The 5,170-nt window shown below is 41.7% G+C and overlaps 1 pseudogene; it reads right to left on the bottom strand.

Moving 5' to 3' along the window:
* Positions 1-373: 373 nt before the first annotated feature.
* Positions 374-4,477, bottom strand: LOC136993740 (uncharacterized; annotated as a pseudogene).
* Between the last annotated feature and the right edge of the window lie 693 nt (positions 4,478-5,170).

Genomic DNA, 5,170 nt, shown 5'->3' with positions numbered 1-5,170 from the left:
ATAAAATTTAATGACATACGTGTGGTAATTACAGCTCGAGCTGGGTGCCTCCGAAGAGGGACCCCAAACAAAGAAATCCCTGGGCAATTATACCCTTACAATCTAAATTCCCCACCCCTCTAGCGACAGTTTGGACCAATAGTAATAGTTAGGTCTGGGGTCTTCCCCTTCTTCACTGGGCCCCTTCATTGTCTCTAGGCAGGCTGCTGCTTATCTTCAAGGTTGGCTGCTCCTGCTGTGAGTGTAGCTTCTTTATCTCTCCAGCTTGAACCGGCTCTGGGGCCCCCTTTTACTTATCTAAGTAAAAGTTCACAGCAAGTTCACAGCCTGAGGCCTAAGGCTTCAGCAAATTTAGCTACTAATGCTGAGCAAGTTATGCTACGCAATCAACTCTAGACAGCTTCAGTCCAATATTCTCTAACAGTCTTCCCTTTGTTTTTATTAAGCATCCCTGCTGATATGTTAAGCAGAGTTCTCGAAGCCTTTCGAGGCGTACTATCACTCTCCATAATCTTATATACAATATGGTTGTAAGCAATAGGCATAACATGGTCAAACTTAACATAACTATTACTGGGTGCAACATGTGATTATAGATCCCTGTTGCAGTTGGTGACCATCCCAGAAGAGTCTCCCACCAATGATATTCTCAATCCTTCTTCACTCTTTCCAAGATGTGCTGTATCTCTTCTGTATCATGATGAACAGTGATTAGAGTTTTTTGTCCATTATTTCGGATGCGTTTTAACAGTTGACACAGATCATCATGTTGTAGTAGTTTCTGTACCAATGTAAGGTTCATTCCGATGGGGGTAGGCAATAAATCTTGACTTAAGGTATAATTAGATTGTATTAATTGATGAGACACAACAGGAGCTGAATAATTAAAGTCACAGCCCATAACTTTAGAAAAATTACAGACACAAATATTTGAGTGATTACTTGTGTCTACAGTAATGTTATCTATGAATATAAGATTACAGAGAGTTCTCATACAGACACACCCTTTTCCAATATATACAAGTACAGTTTCAGGGGTTTCATCAGGGTGTATTTCAAAATGACAGACATTTTGTTCCGTATCAAGACAAATGTCTTGAGCTTTGATGGTATTACTCTGACAAATAAATCCTTGTTGTTCCTGTACAACACATGCGTTAACATCAACAGTTTGCCATTTGTTTCTCTTTCGTTGAGCCCATACTCTATGTTCTATCGGATAGAGTATAGTCCCATTGTGGCTTAATCCCAGCGCAATGATCGGGTATATGGTGTATACCGAAGCATTGCGTATTGTTAAGACAAAAGCTGTGGCCTTATTATCAATGGGGTTATAAGTAAAATTGACTAAGTACCACCAGGACTGGAATTCTTTTTCAAATTTAGTTGCATTATCCCAAATTACCTTTCGAATTTCAGTGGGTAAGGTGCCCTCTTCACCTTCCCCTATGATTGCTGCTACCATAGATTGCATCCACAGTTGCGCTTGGATACAACTGAGAGCTAGAGAAACATTAATTTGGACTGCACCAAGTGCATCCACAATCAATTGGTGGTCCCTTTCGTTAATTCCTTCCCACTGAGGCAATACATCAGACAACAGCCATTGGTTAGTTCCTAGTGCTAATAGGGAGGACCGTAATGGGTGTTCTAATTTGTTTAAGTCACTTGTTGTTGTGCTCAATTTATTTACGAGTACCTCGGCATCTATACTATTTAAGACTCCCAATCCTGTTCCTATGATACCGGTTACATCTCTCCTTCTTCGTCTTGAAGAGGCGAGGGTTCGTCCACGTAGCCATGCTAACCATCCTGTATAGGACGTTCTTAGGAATGGTGAACAAGCTGGTTTGATTGTAGAGATATTAATTTGCATTAACAGTTCTATTTGTTTAAGAGACCATGATGGATTAAATAACACTTGTTGTTGGCCTGTATTTTTAATCACATATGGTCCAATTTTGGAAATCAGTGGGGATGGAATTTTCTTATCCTTTATAATAGTAGAGGTATTTATGCTGGGGGAAACAGTTACAGTCGGGGCGGATGTTGTATTGAGCTCCATGATGCCTATTTTGAATTTAAATGATAATCCCACACTATGGTGAGCCCAGAGACAAACTACAAAAACAGGTTGTACTAGAGTAAAATTGTACCAACAGTCCAATCTTTCAGTAGCACAATTTTTCTTTCCTCTCTTGTTTGATTTGACTTCAGTCACAGAGATTTGATTTACCTTTTTATGGGTGGACCCATTGACCACCCGGCATCCTATCTTTATTTCCTGTCCTGTCTTTCCCAGGAGTTGAGGAAGTCGGTTAATACTATCCCAGCTCCATTCATTTTCTAAGCATACTTCAGCTCCACGCATGACTACAGTTACGAGGTTCAAGTCTTTATTAGATCTTAGTCCCATACTTCCGGTATGCTTAACATGAGCCTGGGACCATGGCCATTCTAAGGTTCTTTGACCACAGATTAAGAGGAACAGTACTGTCAGTGTTTGGAATAGTAATATGAGCACAATACTTCTGTCTGCCATCCTGTGAGGTGCGTGCTGTCACAGTTACTCAGATCAATAGTACCAAGAGTAATGCAGCGTTCCACTTCATTTGCTTCTTCTTCTTCTTGTTAGTGAAAGAGGTTTCTCAGGAATTATTCGTTTGGTCATTCACCACTCGTTTAACATGAGAATGGTGTATCCAATTTTCCTTTCCTAAAACTTTAACAGCAAAATAAGAGCTCAATAAAACAGTATAAGGCCCGTCCCATTTAGGTTCTAACTTGGATTTTCGTAAAAATACTTTAACTAAAACTTCATCCCCAGGCTGTATATCGTGCACTTGTATTTCAGGTGGTGTAGATTGATACCATTGAGCATACTTTTTAAGATTTTCAAACCTTTTTTGCATACCTATGACATACTGGGTTAGCCGTTCATCTCCATCCAACAGGCTGGTCTTAGCTGGGATATAAGTCCCTGGTATAGCTAAATGTCTTCCGAAGAGAATTTCTGCTGGTGTTAGCCCTATGGGTTGTCGTGGAGCATTTCGAACATCCCATAGGGCTAAGTTTAGAGCTTCGGGCCATTTTAGGTTAGTATGTGTACATACTTTTGCTATTTTTTCTTTTAGTGTTCTGTTCATTCTTTCTACCTGTCCTGAAGATTGTGGGTGGTAAGGGGTATGTAGGTTTTTCCCTATTCCTAGTGATTTATATAATTGATCGATTATGTTTGCTGTAAAATGGGCGCCCCTGTCGGAATCAATGGCTTCTGGAACCCCATACCTGGGTATGATTTCTTTTAGTAAGGCTTTTACTACCCCTCCTGAGTCAGCCTTCCTTGTTGGGAAAGCCTCTACCCAGCCCGATAACTGATCTACTATCACTAACAAATGTTTGTACCCATTGGCGGCTGGCATATCCGCATAATCTACTTGTAGCCTTTGAAAAGGGAAGTAGGCCCATGGTCGTCCCCCTAACTCTGAGCTTGCTTTGCTGCTCGAGAACTTTTGGCAGGTCGGGCAGCTGTTGGTTATTCTTTTTGCAGCAGCGTAAATTCCTGGAGCTGCCCATACCTTTTGTACCTGGTTGGCTACCGCCTCTGCTCCTCCATGAGCTTATTCATGGAACCACCTAGCTACAGTAATTACATATTTCTTTGGTAGAATTAGCTTTCCTCCAATTGTCCATATTCCATCATCATCTTGTTTTGCTTCCCACTTTTCCCATTGTCTTTTCTCTTCTGCTAAGCAGTCTTTTTCATACATGGTTTTGGGGTCTATTAAATTTGGCCATTCGCTCTGGTCCGTCATTGGAACTGCAACCATACATCCTCTCAAAGGTTGTTGGGCTGCCGCCTTCGCGGCGGCATCAGCTAAAGCATTTCCTTTACTAATTTCTGTAATGTTTTTAGTATGGGCTGGGCAATGTATTACAGCAATTTCTTTGGGCAGTTGAACTGAGTCTAGCAAATTACGTATTTCTTCTCTATTAGCTATTTTCTTTCCTGATGATGTAAAAAATCCTCGTTCTTTCCATAACATCCCAGTGGCATGACACACTCCGAATGCGTATTTTGAGTCGGTATATACATTTACTCGCAGGTTCTTACCCATTTTAGCTGCTTGGGTTAATGCTATTAGTTCTGCCCCTTGAGCACTTATAGACGGAGGTAGGGGATTAGCCTCAAGTACCTCAAAGAGGTTGGTAACAGCATAGCCTGAATGACGTCTTCCGTCCAAATAGTAGGATGATCCATCTGTAAACAGAACTAGGTCTGGGTTTCCCAAAGGTTCATCTTTGAGATCCTCCCGGGGCTTGCTCGAGTTGACAACCACCTGTTCACAGGAATGATGAGGCTCTCCATCTTCAGGTAGGGGCAATAGCGTCGCTGGATTTAAGATGTTGCATCTCTTTAAGGTCACATTATCTGCATGTAGTATTATTAGTTCATAGCGGTGAGCTCTCTGTGGGGACAGTGATTGGGTAGCATATTCTTTCCTTAACAATTCCACTTCATGTGGCACATACACAGTCATTTGGTGACCCAAAACTACAGGTCGTGTTTTTTCAATAAGGGCTGCTGTAGCTGCTATTGCTCTGATGCATCCTGGAGTGCCCTTGATTACCGCGTCTAGTTGGGTGGAGTAATAGGCCACTGGTCTACGGTGAGGACCTAGTTTTTGCGTGAGTACTCCACTTGCTGCTCCCTGTCGTTCATGAACGAATAATTCAAATGGCTTACTGTAATCTGGTAGTCCTAGAGCTGGGGCTGAGACCAATGCCCTTTTTACAGATATGAAAGCTTTCTCTTTTTCTGGACTCCAGGTCAAAGGCTCTGTCTCCTCCTTATTTGTCGCCTGAACTAAAGGTTTGGTAAGTTCTCCCAACCCGGGGATCCATGGTCGGCAAAATCCCACAGCTCCTAAAAATCCCCTAAGTTGTTTTTTTGTTATAGGGCGGGGTATATCAAGAATTATCTTTACCCGTTCTGGATCAATCAATCTGTGTCCCTCCTTCAAGATAAACCCCAAATATTTTACCTCTTGTTGACACAGCTGGAGCTTGGACGGAGATGCTCGATGTCCTTTCTCAGCAAGAGCGTTACATAGAGAAATAGTGTCTTTCAAACATGTCTCGTAATCTTTACTTGCTAATAACAAATCAT

The sequence above is a fragment of the Apteryx mantelli genome, chromosome 20, assembly GCF_036417845.1.
Source record: "Apteryx mantelli isolate bAptMan1 chromosome 20, bAptMan1.hap1, whole genome shotgun sequence".
Classification (NCBI taxonomy): Eukaryota; Metazoa; Chordata; class Aves; order Apterygiformes; family Apterygidae; genus Apteryx; species Apteryx mantelli.
This window is presented reverse-complemented; position numbering and strand designations above follow the sequence as displayed.